Source organism: Pseudophryne corroboree, chromosome 1 (assembly GCF_028390025.1).
Source record: "Pseudophryne corroboree isolate aPseCor3 chromosome 1, aPseCor3.hap2, whole genome shotgun sequence".
NCBI classification, from domain to species: domain Eukaryota; kingdom Metazoa; phylum Chordata; class Amphibia; order Anura; family Myobatrachidae; genus Pseudophryne; species Pseudophryne corroboree.
In genome coordinates, this window is record NC_086444.1 from 418,792,775 (window position 1) to 418,815,120 (window position 22,346).

Here is a 22,346-nt window from a genome sequence, read left to right on the forward strand (position 1 = left end):
ACATTTCAGTTCATATTTCATCGCTCCCAAGTTCATTTATTATTTAACTGGTTCCAGCCAGTATCCACTCCGTGCTAACAACAGTCTGGTTCCAGCCAGTATCCACAGCAGCTGTTTTATCTTCAGCAACCCAGCTTTTCCTGGAACACCAGCTGGCACAATCCTGGGTTATCTCCATTGCTACAGTCGGGCCTGGTAAGGACTTTCCATCTAGAAGATTATAAGAACTATCTCACACTACCAGTGCCCTGTGGCTCCTGCCATCCTGTAGTACCCAGGAACTGTATTTATTCTTTGCTGACTTTTACGTTTTCTTTTACTGCTGCTGTGTTGCGGAGTTGTCATAATAAACATCATTGACTTTTATCCAAGTTGTCGTGGTCACGCCTTCGGGCAGTTATTATTCATGTTACTTACATGTCCAGGGGTCTGATACAACCTCCCAGGTTCCGGTACATCTCAGCCCCTACAACTGAGGCTGCCTCCCGTCAGCTCAGGCCCTCAGTTGTGACAGATCACTGCTGCTCCGTGCGAGCAGGGCCGGTGCTAGGGTCTTCGGCGCCTCCCTGCAAACTATTAATTTGCGCCCTCCCTCCCATGTGTTTGATGGTGCAGCGGTGGCAGGTCCGTGAGGCTACTGCCAGCAGCTCTGTGCCCACAGTGCATATGCAATGTGCCAGGCACCACTGGCACAGTGTTAGTTACGGCCCTGTGCAGGGTATCTAGGGGAGGGCGGCATAGTGGCTGTGAGAGAACACTGGGGGTGGGGTCGACACAGCAACTGAGGGACACAGTGACTGGGACTGAACACAGAGAGAGGGATTGTGACACAATGACATAACACAAACTGGGGAGCAGGGTGACAGAGTGGCGTGACAGGGCACAGAGGGGGTGTGTGACACAGTGACAGAACACGGGGGGCACAGTGACAGAACGTCGGGGGTGACAGTGACAGAACACGGGGGGTCGTGACACAGTGACAGAACACGCGGGGGTGACACAGTGACAGAACACATGGGGTGACGCCGTGACAGAACACGAGGGGGGGTGACGCATAGACAGAACATGGGGGGGAACACAGTGACAGAACATGGGGGGGATACACAGTGACAGAACACGGGGGGGGGGGGGACACAGTGTCAGAACATGGGGGGGATACACAGTGACAGAATAAGGGGGGGGGGACACAGTGACAGAACACGGGGGGTGACACAGTGACAGAACACAGATGAGCGGGGGGTACAGCATGACATCAGGGTGTCTGTAATATCACGAGATCCTGGAGTCTCAGTGGGTATGTTACCCTAGGAGCTTGCAGCCCGGGCCGTACCCTCCCCCTGCTGAATGACCTGACCTGCTGTGCATCGCTCAGAGGCGCCCACTCGGGATACCAGATATCTGCCTCTGTGCTGCCTGTCTCTCTCTGCCCACAGCGGCCACCACAATGCTGGTCTACTTCCTTGGGGCCAGGCGTGTGCGTTTCCCCTTGTGCGCCGATCACTGCAGCTATAAAGACTCTGGGGGGGGGGGGTGCTTCATGGCGGCAGTGGAGGGGCACAGCGTGGCTGATTGCAGCAGCAGCAGCAGCAATATGAGGTGCTTGAGGGGGCAGTGCTTGCTGCAATCACACTGGGTGAGCTGGAGGGGTGGGGTTTGCTGAATGCTGACCTGGCCCACTCTGGACTCCGGAGAGGACATGGTTTGTTGTTAAAAAAAATAAAAAAAATACATATCACACATAGCTGCCGGCGCTGCTGCCTGTAATAGTGTGACAGGCGCAGTGGCAGCCGGCAGCACCAACAGACAGCAAAGGGATGCAGAGCAGAGACAGCACCTACCTGCTCTGCATCCCTTTGCTGAGCGGGTTCGGCCCATCACACACACACACACACACACACACATCCCTCCCCCCCACCCCCCCCACACACACACACTTACACCCTCCCCCCCACACACACACACCCTCCCCCCCACACACATCCCCCCCTTCCCTCCCCCCACACACACACGCATCCTCCCCACACACACACACACTTTTTCAATCACTCTCCCCCAACTTACCATGCTGTTTGTCCTCCTCTGCAGCCTGGTCCTATGTAGCTCCGCCCCCGGCACGTGTAGCTCCGCCCTCTTTTCGGGCTGGGCCGTGGAGTGTGACGTAATGCTCTCATAGGAAGGAGGAGGCTTCATCATGCTGCCAGCGCCGCTGCCTGTCAGTGTGACAGGCAGAACAGACGGCAGCAGGGTCCCAGGCGCAGCACAGGGATGCAAAGCAGGCAGAGCGCCTCTCCTACCCGGTGCCTACCTGCTTTGCATCCCTTTGCTGAGCGGGTAGCGCCGGGCCTGCGTGCGAGTGTCTGTGAGAGCCGCTGTACGGAGCAGGTGGAAGTGCTGCTGCAGCTCCGGGGTGTGTGTGAGGGATCTGCTTAGCATTACCGAACAGGCAGTAGGAGTGTGTGGAGTGGGAGCTATAGAGCAATAGGAGTAAGAGCAGGGCCGGATCTAGGGGGGGGCGAAGGGGGCGACCGCCCCCCCCCTAACACAGTCATAGCCACGCCCACTTTTGAGCAGAAGAGAGCTCTCCGGGGAGAGCCTGAGGCAGAACGATGTGTTGCAGCTTATACCACAGCAGCACAGAGGAGCCAGGAGAGCAAGGGTTACAGAGCATTTGCCCCTCACTTGCTGGTGTGTGGGTACTAGGGCTAATAAATACAAGTCTCACTCAAAAAGTTCAGTCAGAATTGAGAGAGGAGGAGTTAGGATTGCAGATGGGAGAAGTTGGGACTGTAAAGGGAGGAGTCAAGATTAAACAGTAAACCGCCCCCCCCTAAAGAAAAGTCTAGATCCGTCTCTGAGTAAGAGAGTGGGTGTGTGTCAGCTCAGGAGCGTGAGGGTGTGTGTGTGAAACTGAGGATCCATTCACTCACTGGAGTGTGAGTGTCTGTGCTGTGGAAGCTTGCTGCATAAAAGGACAGCTGACCCATCGTTAAGAGAAGTGAGGAGGTACAGGGGTGCCGCAGGATAGGGCCCCCACAGATATATTATCTACTTTATTATATTACTGTTTTTGAATTACTGTATATTGTAGTACAAAAGTGCTTTTCTTCTTTCCTCTCTCCCCCGGTCCTTGATTAAAATTACCAATTACTATTCTGTAATTGTAATTGTACTGTCGTGATCATTGTTTTTCTTCACAGCTAGGCAATAGTACTGTATTGTTTATTATAGTTAGTATTGACTGTTTTATTGACTATCTTCTATTGATACATCTTTTATGCATTGCATTACCACTTACTTTACAGTATTGTAAATTGTGTCCCTCCACAGCTAGTATCGTATCGTAGTATCGTATTGTGTAGCATAGTCTGTACTGTTCATATCGTATTGCATAGTCTGTATCGTTGTATTGTACTGTATTGTTTTTCTAAAGGTACAGGGAGTCAGAGTTTTTTTGTTTTCCCTTTTAAACAAAATGGGGGTGGCCGTGATTGAGGATCTCATTCAGTGCATGTTGTGCAAGATGTATGCGCACCTGGAGCAACCGACCCAGTGTGAATACATCTGCACGAGGTGTATGTAAACAGTTGCCCTGGAAGCCCAGGTAACTGATCTGGAGCAAACCGTTACGCGACTGAGGAAGATTCACAATCTCGAGCGGAGCTTAGCTAGAACGGTGGAGGAGTTGCAGGAGGGGCCACCAGTAGACGAGGACGAGGATAATCAGGTAGCTAGCTGGGTCATAGTTAGACGGAAGAAGAAGAGGGGGAGACAGGACATCTCCGATCTGCCAAACCCCAATAAATTTGCCCGATTGGACGAAGAATCTGGGGAGGGCAGTGAGGAAATGGAGGATACAGTTCCCTCTAGCAACCGGAGGAGCGGTCCCTCCAGGACAAAGGGAACAAAAGAAAGCAAGGTACCTAGTCAGATTGTGGTGGTAGGGGATTCTATTATCAGGAGAACAGACAGGGCAATCTGCTATCGGGACCGTGATCGCCGTACAGTCTGTTGTCTCCCGGGTGCTCGGGTACGGCACATTGCGGACCGGGAAGAAAGATTGTTGGGAGGGGCCGGGAACGACCCGGTGGTCTTGGTGCACGTTGGGCACCAATGACAAATTAAGTGGTAGGTGGGATGTCCTTAAGAAAGATTATAGGGATCTAGGTCAAAAATTAAAGGCAAGGACATCTAAGGTAATATTTTCTGAAATATTACCTGTGCCACGCGCTAGTCCAGGGAGGCAGAGGGAGATTAGGGAGGTAAATGTGTGGCTTAGAGACTGGTGTAGGAAGGAGGGGTTTGTGTTCTTAGAACACTGGGCAGACTTCTCAGTCAGGCGCCATCTTTTTTGTCGTGATGGATTACACCTGAATGAGAAGGGGGCTGTGGTGCTGGGGGGAAGGATGGTTAGAAGGTTGGAGGAGATTTTAAACTAGGTGCCTGGGGGGAGGGATTAGAAAGAATTAGTGGGACAACTAGAGAGCAAAGGAAAATGGGATGTATAAAGTATAATGAGGGTGGAGAGGGGGGGAAGGAGAAAAATAGTCAGCGATGGTAAGTTAAGGGAAACTCAAGTTCCTAAGGAAATGTTATCCACAACAAAACTCACAGATCAGGGAATTACCAAACTAAAGTGTATGATTACAAATGCAAGAAGCCTAACCAGTAAAATGGGGGAATTAGAAACAATTGCACTTAATGACCAATATGATATAATAGGCATTACAGAGACATGGTGGGACAATTCACACGACTGGGCGGCAAACATGGAAGGGTTCACCCTCTTCAGGAGAGATAGGGCTAATAAAAAGGGAGGGGGTGTTTGTCTTTATGTTAAACCTTTCTTAAAACCATATTTAAAGGAAGTCATTTACGAGGGGACTGGAGATAACGTGGAGTCATTGTGGGTTGAGATTTCGAGTGGTGGTAAAGATACAAAAAACTTCTAATAGGGACATGCTATAAACCACCAGATATTAGTGTGTCCAACGAATTACTACTCTGGCAGCAAATCGAAAAAGCTGCAGGTATGGGGGACGTCATTATTGTTGGGGACTTTAATTACCCAGACATAAACTGGAACACCTAAACAGTAAATACAACTAGGGGTAATAGGTTCTTAAACATGCTTAAAAATCACTACTTGTCTCAGGTAATCTGGGTGCCAACGTGGCATAGGGCTATACTGGACCTAGGGGGTCATTCCGAGTTGTTCGCTCTGTAAATTTCTTCGCATCGCAGCGATTTTCCGCTTAGTGCGCATGCGCAATGTTCGCACTGCGACTGCGCCAAGTAAATTTGCTATGCAGTTAGGAATTTTACTCACGGCTTTTTCTTCGTTCTGGTGATCGTAATGTGATTGACAGGAAGTGGGTGTTTCTGGGCGGAAACAGGCCGTTTTATGGGCGTGTGGGAAAAAACGCTACCGTTTCTGGGAAAAACGCGGGAGTGGCTGGAGAAACGGAGGAGTGTCTGGGCGAACGCTGGGTGTGTTTGTGACGTCAAACCAGGAACGACAAGCACTGAACTGATCGCACTGGCAGAGTAAGTCTCGAGCTACTCAGAAAATGCACAGAGATGTCTTTTCGCAATATTGCGAATCTTTCGTTCGCAATTTTAAGAAGCTAAGATTCACTCCCAGTAGGCGGCGGCTTAGCGTGTGTAAAGCTGCTAAAAGCAGCTTGCGAGCGAACAACTCGGAATGAGGGCCCTACTAGTACTAACTAATAATGAGGAAATAATATCAAATACTAAAGTAGGGGAGACCCTAGGAAATAGCGATCACAATATGATCACATTCGATATCAGCTTTCAAAAGCAACAATACAAGGGTCTAATTAAAACTTTTAACTTTAAGAAGCCAATTTAATTTTGCTGAAACAAGCAAAGAGGGACATCAATTGGGAAATTGTATTACAAGGCAGGGGCGTTTCTACAGAGGAGGGGGCCCGTGTGCACCTACGGGTGGGCCGCCTCCTCTGAATGGCGCTGTAGACTCCAGCAATGTGCCGGAGTCTATTGCACATGCACAGGTCTCTGGAAACATGGCGCCCGCCATGATCCGGAGACCAATTTGGCTACCGCACATGCTCAGCGGCCATTTTGGCGGTGATTTCCGCCGCGGATGCTGAGCCCGCTGCTGGACTCCGGTAAGGTAAGTATTTAAATGGGTGCAATGTGTGCAGTGTGGGCCCCCCCTGGACCCAGGGGCCCGTGTGCACCGCACACATTGCACCCATTATAGAAATGCCAATGTTACAAGGTAAGAATACTGCTGAAATGTGGAATGTTTTTACAACTACGCTCAATAAGTACACTCATTTGTATATTCCCAAAGTCAACAAAAATGTAGAGATATCGAGACCCCTGTATTTGATTTTCAGAGAGTCAATTAGATCAGGAGCGATACCAAAGGACTGGCGTATAGCAGAGGTAGTCCCAATATTTAAAAAGGGTATTAAAAATCACCCATGTAATTATAGACCGGTAAGTTTGACATCTATAGTGGGGAAATTACCGGAAGGTATATTAAGGGACAGCATACTTGAGTACTTGGATACCTCCAAGGTTATTACTAGGAATCAGCATGGTTTTGTGAAGGACAGATCCTGTCAAACTAACTTAATAAGCTTCTACCAGAAAGTGAGCGATAATATTGATCAGGGTCATGCAGTGGATGTGATCTTTTTGGACTTCGCTAAGGCCTTTGACAAATTTCCACATAAGAGACTAATTCTCAAATTAAGGGAGCTTGGGGTAGGGGACACTATTTGCACTTGGGTTAATAATTGGCTGTTCAATAGGGAACAGCGAGTGGGGATTAATGAGATGTACTCTGAATGGGCTCCAGTGCTCAGTGGAATACCACAGGGTTCAGTACTCGGACCATTGTTGTTTAATATATTCATTAATGACCTAGGAGAGGGACTGGAAAACACAGTATCAATTTTCGCAGATGATACTAAGCTATGTAGAGTAATTAATTCAGACAAGGATGTTGAGTCTCTTCAGAATGACTTATCTAGACTTGAGGTCTGGGCGGATAAATGGAGAATGAGGTTCAATACAGACAAATGTAAAGTTACGCACTTTGGGACTAAGAACAATCAGGCAGCCTATAATCTAAATGGGGAAAATGTAGGGATAATAGTAGTTGAAAAAGATTTGGGGGTGCTCATCGACAATAAACTTGGTAGCAGTACGCAATGTCAAAATGCAGCAACAAAAGCAAATAAGGTGTTACTGAGAAATGGAATCTCATACTAGATGAATGCTCACACCAACTGATACAGCTCCTAATAGAGACGCATACAGGAGAACTAGCCAAATTAGAGCAAAACATCAAACAGATAAACACAGATCTTGAACCCTTTGAACACGATCAGGAATTTCACGCCCTTACCGAACTTACACTCAAAAGAGTTAAGCAAGGAGAAGACAAGATCATACTAGTCAAAAGGAACAAAATACTGAGAGACAAATTCGGGGTGCACCATAGGGCAGGACAAAAAACTCACAACAAGATAATACACAAACAACATCAGTTTGACAACCAGACTAAAGATAGAACACACTCCCTGACCACAAAAAACAAGGGACAACCAAGGACACCCGTATACAAGAGGTTAAAACTAACCTATCAACAATATATGAAAAAACTTCACACACAACCCCCAAAAATAGCTCCTACTGTTTCAGAGCTGGACATTAAAAACACATCACTCGACTCTACAACCAGTACAGGTTACGACACTTCCTTCTCCATCTATGATATAGAAGAAGATCCATCACTAGAGGTAGCAAGACAATCCTTAGAACAAAGGTGGCTTGATACTGAATTAAGAGCATTGAATACAGCAACTTCACCAATTACAGACCTTAGTGCAAACATTGCCACAATGCATCCACTAGAGAACCAACCACAACAGCTAAACATTCACTATGTGGAAAACAACATTTTTTAGGGCTAGTGACAGGCCACCACCCTCAGGAAGAGTCTGTCAAAACACCTCATCAATCCACAAAGAGGAAACTATCCAAACCAGATGAGGATGCAGGGGAGGACAAAAAAGTAAAACATAGACCATGAACAACATGGACAAGAAAGGACAGGGCATATTTAACCTGAGCAACCTTACACTAGATACCCACCAGATCAGTGCCCTAGACAAAGGATTGAAATTCGCCCCAACCGAACCTATGAATAAATTCGAGACATACATGGACATTCAAAAATTCACCAGAAAACTAACCCTCAAGAAATACTTCCATAAAACACCGATACCACAACACAAACCCAGTAACAAGGATCCATTTTTACACAATGACTTGAAACCTCAATCACAGTTTTACCCCAGTTACATGATGGGCAATAACATAGCCACCTTCACCAGTATGGTAGAAAAAGACATTATGAAATTGGACAATACCATCACCAAATCCAAATCACTCAATCTCACTAACAATGAAAGAAAAGCCCTTAATGTTCTATGCAAGAACACTGACCTGATCATCAAGCCAGCTGATAAGGGAGGGGGGATAGTGTTACTCAACAAACACGACTACATGGCAGAGGCAAACAGAATCCTGAACGATACTACAACATATCAGAAAATGAAAGGAGACCCCACCAAGTCCTTTCAACAACAACTACAGACCCTTCTGAAAACAGGTCTGGACACAGGTCCTATCAATCCAAGAACACACATATCTCAATACACTACACCCTATAATACCCGTATTTTACTACTTACCCAAAATACACAAACATCCGACGAAGCCCCCAGGGAGGCCCATTATATCAGGCATAGGTTCCATAAGTTCAAACTTATCTCAGTACATTGACATTTTCTTACAGCCATATGTTAAATCACAGAAATTGCATCTCAAAGACACTACAGACATTCTACAGAAATTACAATCCATTACATGGAGTGACGACTGTTGGCTAGTCACCAGCGACGTCACCTCTCTATATTCCATAATAGACCACTCACAAGGAATCTGCAGTACAAAACATTTTTTAGAAACCGATCCAGATATGACTATAGAACAAAGAGATTTCATCTTGGAGGGCATCAAATACATATTGACACACAACTATGCATGGTTTGACAACCAATTCTATCTCCAAACCATGGGGACCGCAATGGGGACGAGATTTGCGCCAAGTTACGCAAATCTCTTTATGAGCAAATGGGAAGAAGATACCATCTGGTCAGACCCGGAGCTTGGCGCAAGTCTCGTCCTATGGACCAGGTACATAGACGATATATTCTTCATTTGGCAGGGAAGTGAGGAATCACTCAGAAACTTAATTTCCAACCTCAACCAGAATGATCGGCATTTGAAATTCACCACCAACTATAGCAACAAGACAGTAGAATTCTTAGACCTCAATATATTTATACATGAAGGTGCCATACACACCAACACATTCAATAAGACTGGATGTCAACAGCTTTATCTTGGCATCCAGTGGGCACCATCCCACCTGGCTCAAAGGTATACCAATGGGCCAGTTCAAGAGATTAAGGAGGAACTGCTCCAGAATCAGTGACTATGACACACAAGGGACCACCCTTAGCAATAGATTCAGAGAAAAGAAATACCACCCAGAGTTAATTCAAAAGGCTTTCACCACAGTGAGAGAAAACAATAGAGCACCACTTTTAGAATACAACAAGAAACCAGAACAGGCAACAAGCACTGAAGAACCTCTATTCATTACACAGTTCTCACAACAAGCGAACAAGGTGAAGAAGATTCTTGAGAAACGCTGGCCCATATTACTACAAGACGACACCTTAGCCAAAATCTTACCACCAAAGACAAAGGGGTATACAGAAAAGCCCACGATATAAAACAAAAATTAGTACACAGCTGCATACCACCAACAAAGAAAACACAAACCACAATAGATGGGACGCACACGAAAGGAGGTTTTTTCCACTGTGGGACTTGTATAGGATGCAAAACCACGGGTGCAAAAAGCACTGCACCCACATGCAACATGAGATCTGTGAGCAATGACTATGAATTTAGGATTAGGGACAGGCTAACATGCCACACCCAGGTCATCATATACATATTACAGTGCCCGTGCGTAAAACACTATATAGGAAGGACAATAAGACCGTTAAAAGCAAGAATAGCCGAGCGTGTAAGGAACATCAGGAAGGGGACGGAAGAACATCCGTTATCTTTACACTATAGGGATTACCATCATTCAGATCCCACATTACTCAAATTCACGGGGCTAAAAGAGGTGAAAAGAAACTGGAGAGGAGGGGACTTTATTCACAAAATCAACAAAGAAGAATTGAGCATGATTGTCAATATGGGGACCCTAGCCCCTAGGGGTCTCAATATTGACAATGAGATCAGGTCGGTCATTTTCAAATAATCTTAAAGACAATAAGGTCAGATACTACAACAGTAGCACAACATCATCCGAATACTGTACACCCCTCTTTTCCTCATTTTAGACACCATCAGCAGGAGAACTACAAATATTAATATAGGGCACTTATTTCTAATATATAATTATGCAGAGGCATTACAAACATGGATTTAACAAATACATAAATAAGATATCTGTATTATTTGTATATCTCTCCTAAACATTATACTAGATCAGCTATGTCACATCATACTCTAATTTTGGAAATAGGACCCTACCACTTTAGAGAAATAACACACTGACTTTGATAGACAGGTCAGAGGCCAAATCAGTGATACAATCCTTCATCCAATCAGAACTGGTATGGCCCACTCATAAACATACAAATCAGAACAGGTCTGGTTTGATAGACAGGTCAGAGGCCCAATCAGTGATACAATCCTTCATCCAATCAGAACTGGTATGGCCCCCTCAGAAACATACAAATCAGAACAGGTCTGGTTTTATAGACAGGTCAGAGGCCCAATCAGTGATACAATCCTTCATCCAATCAGAACTGGTATGGCCCCCTCAGAAACATATAAATCATGTCAATCTAGACACTTCAAGCACTCCCAGAGGAAGACCGAAAGGTTGAAACGCGTTGGGGGAACTACAACAGTAGCACAACATCATCCGAATACTGTACACCCCTCTTTTCCTCATTTTAGACACCATCAGCAGGAGAACTACAAATATTAATATAGGGCACTTATTTCTAATATATAATTATGCAGAGGCATTACAAACATGGATTTAACAAATACATAAATAAGATATCTGTATTATTTGTATATCTCTCCTAAACATTATACTAGCTCAGCTATGTCACATCATACTCTAATTTTGGAAATAGGACCCTACCACTTTAGAGAAATAACACACTGACTTTGATAGACAGGTCAGAGGCCAAATCAGTGATACAATCCTTCATCCAATCAGAACAGGTCTGGTTTGATAGACAGGTCAGAGGCTCAATCAGTGATACAATCCTTCATCCAATCAGAACTGGTATGGCCCACTCAGAAACATACAAATCAGAACAGGTCTAGTTTGATAGACAGGTCAGAGGCCCAATCAGTGATACAATCCTTCATCCAATCAGAACTGGTATGGCCCCCTCAGAAACATATAAATCATGTCACTCTAGACACTTCAAGCACTCCCAGAGGAAGACCGAAAGGTTGAAACGCGTTGGTGGAACTACAAAGAAAGAATCACTACAGATTCAAAGACTTCATCAGGAAGACTCTTTCCCATGTCGAAAAGACCCGGTCACGTGACCGGACCAACCCGGAAGCCAGCAGCGCTGCTAGGATACCAGACAGCGGAGAAAGCCGGTGACGGAACGCGCGGCGTGCGGCTGGAGCGGGCGACAGGTGAGTTCTCTGTAAGCGGTGGGAGAGGCGCAGCTAGCCGCTCTGCAGAGCGGCATCTGAATCCTTTCCCCGCCGCTAGACAGGTCCACCTCTCTGAATGACCTGCACCCGGGGGGCGTCTGAACAAGGACGCACCACGGGCAGCAGGGGCAGAGAGGGGAAACCAGTCCGGAGACCCCTTTTTACTCCACTTATGCCACCACCGTAAGCTCAGGGCATCGTGAAGGTTTTAATGATTTTTTACCAACACCAGCATTTATTATTATTATTCTTTTCCTAAAGACTTTTCAACAGCAGATGTGCGGGACGCCGCAGTCTGTATTATAACCTGCACGAACTTTATAAGAGACAATATCGCCCACCCTGGGCATTAACCGCACACCTTTAGATTGGCCAGTATACAATAAATACAGTGGCTCACAACAATTAATTTGCATCATATTGTTATTTTTGTGATTTCTATATCCAAGTGCAAACTCAAATTTGGGTCTGTTCATACATTATCCTTTATTACATCTGATGTGCATTCGTTAGCTAAACACACACACCTTAGGCGTTGAGCGCAGTTCTATTGTGGTATATCCACTAAGCTTCTCCAAATAAGGTGTTAGCATGCATTAAACGGGGAATGGAGACAAGGGATGAGAGTGTTATCCTGCCACTGTAAAAATCATTGGTGCGGCCACATCTGGAACATCTGGAACATTGTGTACAGTTCTGGGCACCTCACTATAAAAAAGACATCTTGGAGCTCGAAAAGGTTCAGAGGCGAGCCACCAAATTGGTTAAGGGGTTAGAGGCACTGGATTATGAGGAAAGACTTAAAAGGTTAGATTTGTTTACACTGGAAAAGAGGCGACTGAGAGGGGACATTATTAATATTTATAAATACATTTAGGGACAATACAAGGATTTATCAAACGATTTTTTTATAAAAAAAAAACACTACATAGGACACGAGGACACCCCCTGAGGTTAGAAGAAAAAAATTTCCATACACAATGGAGAAAGGGGTTTTTCACAGTAAGAACAGTAAAGATTTGGAATTCTTTACCAGAGAAGGTAGTAATGGTGGACTCAATAAATAATGGATTAGATAGATTCCTAGCGGGAAAAAATATCCAAGGATACAGCATTTAATTAAGATTAAAAAAAAAACAAATAAAAAAACATTTATTATACAGGTTGAACACACTGGACATATGTCTTTTTTCAACCTCAACAACTATGTACCTATGTAACTATATCCAGTGGCGCACGCAGGGGGGTTTCCGAGCACCTGGAACCCCCCCCCCCCCCCCCCCGATGAGCCAAGATTTCTATTTTGAGACGGAGAAGACTTTGTCTCCGTCTCAGCAAAAGCCGCGACCGCGGAGCTGCAGCAGCAACAGAGAGCTATGGAGCTCTCTGCTTACAGAATGTCCCGGGGGAGCTGCTGGCTGCGCATGCTCAGCCACAGCAGCTCCCTCCGTCCTCACACTGCCACCCCTCTGTTCCCAGCCCATGGTGGATCATGTAAGTTAGAAGTCTGTGTTTATGTGTGTATTTGTATGTTTGTATGTATGGATGTTTGTTTGTGTGCTGGTGCATGTACAGTATGTATGTTTGTGTACATGTGTGTGTTTGTGTACACTCACATGAATATTCTATATTGAAGAATAAAATATACATAATTTACATAATCCAACTTGTGTTTCAAGGGTCAGTGGGCTCATAAAAGCTAGAAAGATGCTGAGTAGGAATTAAAATGAGTAAAACCTTCAAGTACATGTGAAAACATTACCAGGTTTTGCATGAGGAGTTGTTTTGGGGTTTTTGATTATTCGCTGTGTAATCTTTTGCATTGGAACTGAAAATAAAAAACAGTTAGATATGTCTTTTTTTGACCAAAAAGAATACTTGTTAAGCAATATTTTAAAATGGCAAAATCTTGAATGATCGCCAATCTGAGCATAGCCATTCTGTGTTATGATTTTGTTATATTACATATACAGTAGTGTTCATGAGTGTATATATGTTGGCTCTCTGTTCATTAAGGTCATATACTTGGAATGTTGAGTGAATATACTATATTACATATAGGCAGATATCCAATTATCCCCAGTAAAACATCGGGTCCGAAAAACTGCAATTTTTCGGACTTTTTTCCGATGTTTCATCAATTTTTTTTTTTACAGACTATCCAGATGGATCGCCTGCAAAAAAAAACCCCTTCTCCTACAAACACACAGGTTCAATGAAACCTATAAGTTTTCGTGTGAAACAGCCCCATTTTCGGACGAAAACGGAGCTGTTTCCGGGGATTCTGTTTCGCTAGCCGGAGGCAGGTGAAACAAAATCCCCGATAAGCCGGCGCGTGCCGTGGCTTATCGGGGCTTATTAGCTAGCTCCCGGTGAGACAATTAGCCCCGGTAAATTACCGGGGCTAATTGGATATCCCCCATAGTGTTCATAGTCTGGGGCTATCCAATTAACCTCGATGCTGGCACTTATTAGGAAATTTGTTACTCCTGTGGCAGGAGAAACTATGTATGTATATAACCTGTGCTATATATATGTATGTATATAACCCCCTCGCTAAATCCTGCGTTTGCCCCTGATATCTGTACACTCAGTTGATAAACTTTCCGTCCACTCAATTCTACCTGCCTTAAGTTCAACCAAGGGCTACACTTTTATTATCTGTAAAATTATACTATGCTTAAAATAAAACATATGATCTACCAGGAATTGACTGAGGCAAGTGGTAATCCTGGAACTCCTGGCATGAAAGGAATAAAGGTAAATATTTTATTATTCTCATGTTCAGTTGTGGAGTGTTTTTCGGTTTTCTGTACATGTCATTAAGTAACAGATGTGTCCTCATATACCTAGTTTCTATACTCCATACGGCACAAGACTCCTGGCCATGGTTTCCTACTCTCACGGAAGTTGCAGGAGACTCCATATTTTTGGGGTAGAACCCTGTACCCCTGGCTGAGTAGGCAGATCTCCCACATCCCTCCCTCTTCCTAGTAATGTGGGCAGGATGGAGAGATAATCAGGTGAATCATGGAACTGTATGAAGGGGCGGGGCTAAATTACAGGAGTTGCATCACTTTGGTCCCAACCCATACTCGAGGACCCACGAATCATAGCATTTCGCCATGATAAGGGTGGGTCCTAATGACATAAGTGTTGGAGTATATGTGACACCCCAACAGAGTTGCCATGGACATTTAACTTATTTCTGCGCCCTTTTTCCCCCTCTACAAAATGCAGCCTGGCTAAATGATTTGAGACTTCAGCAAGGAAAGGGTTAAGAACATTTTCTATGCTATAGCTGTCATGCGCTTGGACAGTTAACAGCCGTGTGCCGAGTCTGTTGGCAGTTGGGCAGCGGACATTTTAGGAGAATGGGCAGAGTGGAACAGGACCTAGGAGCAGAAGGTGCTGAGCTGATTTGGTGGTGTGCATGGTGACAAAAGGAGACTCCTTATCTGATCTTCAACAAATCAGAGTACAGCAGCTGACAAAGAGAGTGTCTATGGAGTGGTGAGCAGATTACGTCAGCCCTGAGGCAAAATAGCCACTTCTAGTGAGATCCAGGAGCCCCATTGCAGATTATACATTCTCACACTCCATAGTAGTCGTCTCAGTAATTGCTGAATGATCTAATTAACTGTCACAAACTCCCTGCTGAAATACCCTGGTATACAAGAGATCACAGTTTTATACAGTAAATTAGCCAGTTTCTATAGTACCAACACCCTTTATGAGACTGATAAGAGCCATCAAATAGCAGTAAGTACCTCTGCGCAGAAGCAGACAGTCACGTGCTGCAGTTTTCTCAGCACACAGCCAGAACTTTGTAGCGTAGTAAGGAACAATACTGTCTTAGTTACAAAGACAGCTTAAAGGATTCAGGACTCAATATCACAGGGAAGGGTTTACCAAGAACTGGAAAAATCGGGTGCTATTAGGTCCTGTGTCTCTAATGCTGCTGCTAACAACGTTTGGGATAGTCACGCCCAAACCATACAATGCAAAAACAAACAACAACAAAAAGCAGCGCTAATGTATCAATGAATTAAAAAAAATTTAAAAATTTGAGAAGGATTGAGTGATAATTTTTTCACATTTAATAAGATATGGAATTAAAACCAGATAAAACCATATATATGGTAATTCCTAACAAATAATGCTAAAAATAGGGTCACAATCATTCATGCCAATATCAATGTATCACGTTCCTGTTAGCAATATAACTGGATAGCAGAATATAGAGACGGACTGACAGCGCAGTCTCACCCTTAGATTTAAACCAAAAACCGCTAGAGGTAAAGTCCCATGAAAGAGTCTCTTACATCAAGTCAAAACTAGCCCAGTTTTGAGGGTCCTCAATTAGCGCGGTGTCCTCCTTGATTCTGAAGCATTGATTAGCATTATTTGTTAGGAATTACCATATAAATGGTTTTATCTGGTTTTAATTTCATATCTTATTAAATGTGAAAAAATGATCACTCAATCCTTCTCAAATTTTTAATTCATTGATACGTTAACGCTGCTTTTTGTTGTTGTTTGTTTTTGCTCAATATCACAGGGGCCTGCAGCTGATGTACTGCTCTCAGTCAGACAGTGTAAATGTAACAATTGAGTACAGTATCCTTGTTGGAGTACAGGTCAGTAACCCTGTTTCACCAACTACTCATCGCAAGCCCTTCCAGAGATAGAGAGACTGCTCATAACAGGGACAGAGACACCTTAGCTACCTACATTGCGTTTAAGGATGAGTCAGGATCAAGTGGCACAGTTGTAAACCTAGTTATTGCCTGACACAGCCATGTGGATATCGCAGAGAGCCTCCTTTAAGAAAATAGCACCTACAGTACAATCAGTTAATATTACATCCAAACTAGCAAGATAGACTCACAGTTGCCTAGAAATATTGTGCTGCACCACATTAGAAGTTGCAAAACTGCCTGGTTGGACAGAACCAGCTACACTTCATTTGTTATAATCCATCCATTGCTACCTTCATCCAAGACTTGTATTAACTATTCTCAGGATATAACTTCCTAAAAAAGTGCACTATACTCATTGTAGCTAGCTACAAAACTAAAGGTTTTTACGGGGCCCCAATTATAAGAGTATTTTCAGGTGATTGCTTAAAACTTTATATTAGTGTGTAAGGATTGTCAAATGTGGATATTCTTTCTTGTGCTTTATTGTTCTTTGCATGAAAATGGTATGTGACTAGCATACACATTGAGGTTAATCTAAATTGCCATTATATGAGATAATCTCAAATTTCTACAGCTGAGGAAAACTTATAGCAGTGTTTCAGTAGAATAAAAATTCATATAGAGAAATTGTGTAATTAATGTCTGTGTGCAATATATCCTGAACTATATTGTGAGTTGCTGGTGAAACTTATGCCTGTTAGAAGCTACAGACACTAGGTCCAGGTGAGGAACACCTGAAAAGATAAAGTAACACATTAAACCAGAGGGTTAGACTTCCTAATACTTACCTGTAAATTGTTGACTTCAGTGATACCTACTTTAGGGTGTCACATTTGGCGTCATACGAACAGGATACGAACATGTCTTATGATCAAGCAGCAGGGGATTTGTCAAATACTCACCCAACCATGGCCAGCATAAATCCAATAGTCTTGCCGTATTACTCTGGGGCTCCATGGCTTACAACATATAGCAGAAATGTTCGAGGTTCTGAAGGAAACACATGAATTGAATTTAGGAACAAAATTAAGTAATTGTTCCGTTTATACCAATTGAGCAAACAACAACAAGTGGAGATTCTTATAGGGCAGCTAAAAGGCACAGCCCTGAGAGAGGTGACTTCATGGCCAGAGGAAAAAAGAGAAACCGTAGACCTCATCTTGAACCGACTAGCTGCCACATTTGCAACAAGACCGTTATCTGAACTTAAGGTGGCTTTTTACACGAGAAAGCAGCAGCCAAGAGAAACACTGCGTGACTTTGCACTCAGTCTTCAGGAGGCGCTTCGAGCACTACAGGCCATAGATTCAACAGAAATTCGGCCAACCGATGAAGTATTGATTAATCAATTTATAAAGGGATCCCATGGTGAGATAGTGAAGTCGCATTTACGCCTCCTTCAGCTACAGTTATCAAATAGCTCATTTTTGGGCTTCAAAGAAGCTGCCATTAAAGTGGGAGGGACCTTACAGATGCAAGAAATGTCCCGCCCTGAGATGTTGGGGATCTAAGAAGAAAAATACCCTCCAGAGATCACAAATCTGGAATTGGATCTGCACACACCTAAAGAAGTTGTTGCACAGGGTGATCAGGTGCCAAGGACCAATCTATTAAATACTATAGGAGTGCAAGTCGCTGAACTGACCCATGGGATAACTGAAATGACACAGCAATTGCAGTATTTCATGCAGCAACATGAAAAATGCAGAGGAGAGACAAACAGGAGCATCGATGAAAGACAGCCCAGAGATGTGGACCTTCATGTTGTAGACCAAAATCAAACTGAAGTGGTCACAACACCAGCTACAGACCCAGAGCCTGTAGTCAGTGCACGAAAAGTTATGGGGAAAGTCGTTTGGTTTAACGTGCGGTTTGGCTATGGCTTTATAAATTGTCCTGACACCAAGAAAGATGTGTTTGTACATTATACTGACATAAAGAAGAACAACCCCCGGAAGTATTTCCGAAACCTGGAGAGAGGAGAAATGGTTGAGTTTGATGTTGTGAATGGAGAAAAAGGTCCGCAGGCAGCTAATGTAACTGGTCCTGGTAGTGCTCCAGTGCAAGGCAGTAGATATGCAGAAAATCGCAAGCATTATTGGCACAGAGGTGCTCCATGTGATTATCAGCAAAGCTGCCAATACAGTGAAGGCGGAGAGGAGAGCAAAGAAGTAGAAAATGTGGCAGAAAGTGCATATCAACCACAGCCTGATGGGACATGTTGCTACCCAACGTATGAGCAAATGGCGGAGGAGAGAGTTGACACTGTGCAGCAGAGCCTGCAAGACATAATCCGACCACAGCTGCCTCCAGATCCAGCATGTTCAGGTGAGGCCAGAGTCAAGGACATCGGTTCCAGTGCGGCCTTCCTTGATCAGGCAGATTCAGGTGTAGCCGACCAGGAAGAAGTCACAGAGAAAGTGATCTACATGGCTGCAGAAGAAGCCTTGGAAGTTTCCTCTAAACCCATTACACCAAATTCCGTTATGTCAATGTCTGAACCTCATATTCCTGCAAAACCCTCTAATAAAACAAAAGAGGCTGTAACATGGCTTTTCCCAGAGTGGCATTGCAAAGACTGTGAATACACCACAATAAGCGGTGAAGAGTTTGTCTCAATTTTGCAACAGTCACCAAGAAGATCAGGAAAGAGGCCCGAAGGGATTTCTTCCCATTAGATACTGGCAACAGAAAATGTAAAAGTGATTATATAACAAACATATCAGTTTATACAATAGTTTTGGAAAAAGTAAGTGTTAGAAGTGTTTAATGTTACTGTTGCTATATGGCAAACTGACTGTGTTAATGTTTATGGTCAATTTGAAAAACTTAAAGTGAAGTCTTCAAAGTTAAAACAGAACGTCTTCTAATGTTATTTATGTTAAATATAGTGTAATGTAAAGACTGTATTTGAATTTCACAGCTGCAAGGTTGTTTGCTGATATGCGTGGGGACACGTATAATTCTAGCAGGATGATATGTGACACCCCAACAGAGTTGCCATGGACATTTAACTTATTTCTGCGCCCTTTTTCCCCCTCTACAAAATGCAGCCTGGCTAAATGATTTGAGACTTCAGCAAGGAAAGGGTTAAGAACATTTTCTATGCTATGGCTGTCATGCGCTTGGACAGTTAACAGCCGTGTGCCGAGTCTGTTGGCAGTTGGGCAGCGGACATTTTAGGAGGATGGGCAGAGTGGAACAGGACCTAGGAGCAGAAGGTGCTGAGCTGATTTGGTGGTGTACATGGTGACCAAAGGAGACTCCTTATCTGATCTTCAACAAATCAGAGTCCAGCAGCTGACAAAGAGAGTGTCTATGGAGTGGTGAGCAGATTACGTCAGCCCTGAGGCAAAATAGCCACTTCTAGTGAGATCCAGGAGCCCCATTGCAGATTATACATTCTCACACTCCATAGTAGTAGTCTCAGTAATTGCTGAATGATCTAATTGACTGTCACAAACTCCCTGCTGAAATACCCTGGTATACAAGAGATCACAGTTTTATACAGTAAATTAGCCAGTTTCTATAGTACCAACACCCTTTATGAGACTGATAAGAGCCATCAAATAGCAGTAAGTACCTCTGCGCAGAAGCAGACAGTCACGTGCTGCAGTTTTCTCAGCACACAGCCAGAACTTTGTAGCGTAGTAAGGAACAATACTGTCTTAGTTACAAAGACAGCTTAAAGGATTCAGGACTCAATATCACAGGGGTCTGCAGCTGATGTACTGCTCTCAGTCCGACAGTGTAAATGTAATAATTGAGTACAGTATCCTTTTTGGAGTACAGGTCAGTAACCCTGTTTCACCAACTACTCATCGCAAGCCCTTCCAGAGATAGAGAGACTGCTCATAACAGGGACAAAGACACCTTAGCTACCTACCAGGGACGTGCGGTGAGCTAAATGGCTCAGGAGGCACTGGCTAACCCCAGATCCAGATTTACATGCAATATATGAGCCAAAGGGTACATCTGGGCATTACACACAGGTGCAGCATTATAAACTCCTGGAAGTCTGGTGAGTTTTGATTAGAGATGTGTGGAAAGGATACACAGGTGAGGCACTGCCTCACCTGCCATAGACTTTTTACTCCAGAATTTGGGCTATAAAAATTATTAGAATAGTGCAAAGAAGATATTTTAAACAAATTATCAGTATTTTTCATATATTTTATTCAGTCAAAACTCTGGTTTAAACGTAAGTATGACAGGAAAGCCTCTGCCTCACCTGCCTCACCCCACCGCACGTCACTGCTACCTACATTGCGTTTAAGGATGAGTCAGGATCAAGTGGCACAGTTGTAAACCTAGTTATTGCCTGACACAGCCATGTAACACATTAAACCAGACGGTTAGACTTCCTAATACTTACTTGTAAATTGTTGACTTCAGTGATACCTACTTTAGGGTGTCACATATAGTGCACTCAGAACCTTGTCTCCTGTGTATACATTACACTGGGTGTGCATCCTCTAATGTTTACCCTCTAGTGCTGGAACATCAGGGAGGCGGGGACTGATGATACAGTTCCTCCTGCAGTAGAGAGAGATGACACAGTTCCTCCTGCAGTGGAGAGGGAAAGACAGTTCCTCCTGCAGTGTAGAGAGATGCTTCCTCCTGTAGCGTGTGTCGCACTGCCCGAGCGGGACGGAGAGCAGTGGGTGGTGTGTGTTCCTTCCAACGGGAGTCAGTCTGCACGGACGTGCAGCCTTCCATCCCATAACTGTCTTCGCAAAGGAAATAGCATTGTACATGATTGTTATCATCCTAACCATTGCATCTTCTCTCTTCTCCCATCTGGTAGACGTTTCAGGTTATTAGAACAAGAACATCTCATTTTAAGAACAGTTTCTTCCCATCTGTTATCGGCCATCTTAATTTGACTGGTGATCTGTAAGTTTTTATGTGAATGTCCCAAATCTTAATTTCGTTGTTCTTTTTAACAATGACAATAACATCTATCTATCTATCTATCGATCTATCATACTGTCAGAGTCACTACCTTACCACAGCTGCATGATGTATAGCGATAAGTACCGCGCTTTCACTGTACTAGCCTGTCATATACAGTATATGAGTGAGTTACTGCTGCTGGAGAACATCTTCCGCATTACAAGTGTTGTCTTTGTATGTAAATAAACCAGCGTTCTGGTTAACTATCAATTGAGTGGATTAACATCACTATCAAACACCGCAACACTCTGCTAACAGGTTATGGGCCCAGCCACGCGTATTTGAGTGATAGACCAGAACAGAGGTACACAGAACAAATGTACAACAGATTCATTATAGAAACATTTTATTAAAATGCTGAGAAGATGCATAGCACAGGGCACAGCATGAACTTTGCAAAATTGAAAGGTTCACAGAACTACACTACATGGAAGTTTGCCATGGAGATGCAGCTTAAGCGGGAAAAATTGTGGAAAGTCACAATAGACCCAGGAGCAGGTCCTAACCCAGATGATGTAGACAGAGCCATCGGCATGATAGGCTTAGCTGTGGAGCCGCATGTTTATTCTATAATCAGTGGGAAAGTGTCAGCTAAGAACATGTGGACAGCCCTACAAAAGGCGTATGAGGACAGAAGTCTAATGAGAAGGATAAGTTTAAGACACATGCTATATAGGACAAAATTGAGTGCCTGTAAGGACATGAATGATTACATTGATAAGATACTGTCACTAGCTCAGCAGTTGGCATCTGTGGGGGGAAAGGTGGACGAGGAGGAAGTGGCAATGGCGATGTTACAAAATCTGATGCCAGAATTTGATTTTTTGGTGGATGCTTTGGGAGTCT

The 22,346-nt window shown here is 44.1% G+C and overlaps 1 long non-coding RNA gene across 1 annotated transcript in view; it reads right to left on the minus strand.

The window, feature by feature from the left end:
• Positions 1-21,018, minus strand: part of LOC134894282 (uncharacterized) — a 54,242-nt gene extending 33,224 nt beyond the window's left edge. Inside the window, exon 1 of the long non-coding RNA XR_010171775.1 lies at positions 20,920-21,018. This is a non-coding gene — a long non-coding RNA (uncharacterized LOC134894282). The remainder of the gene's footprint in view (positions 1-20,919) is intronic.
• Positions 21,019-22,346: the final 1,328 nt, after the last annotated feature.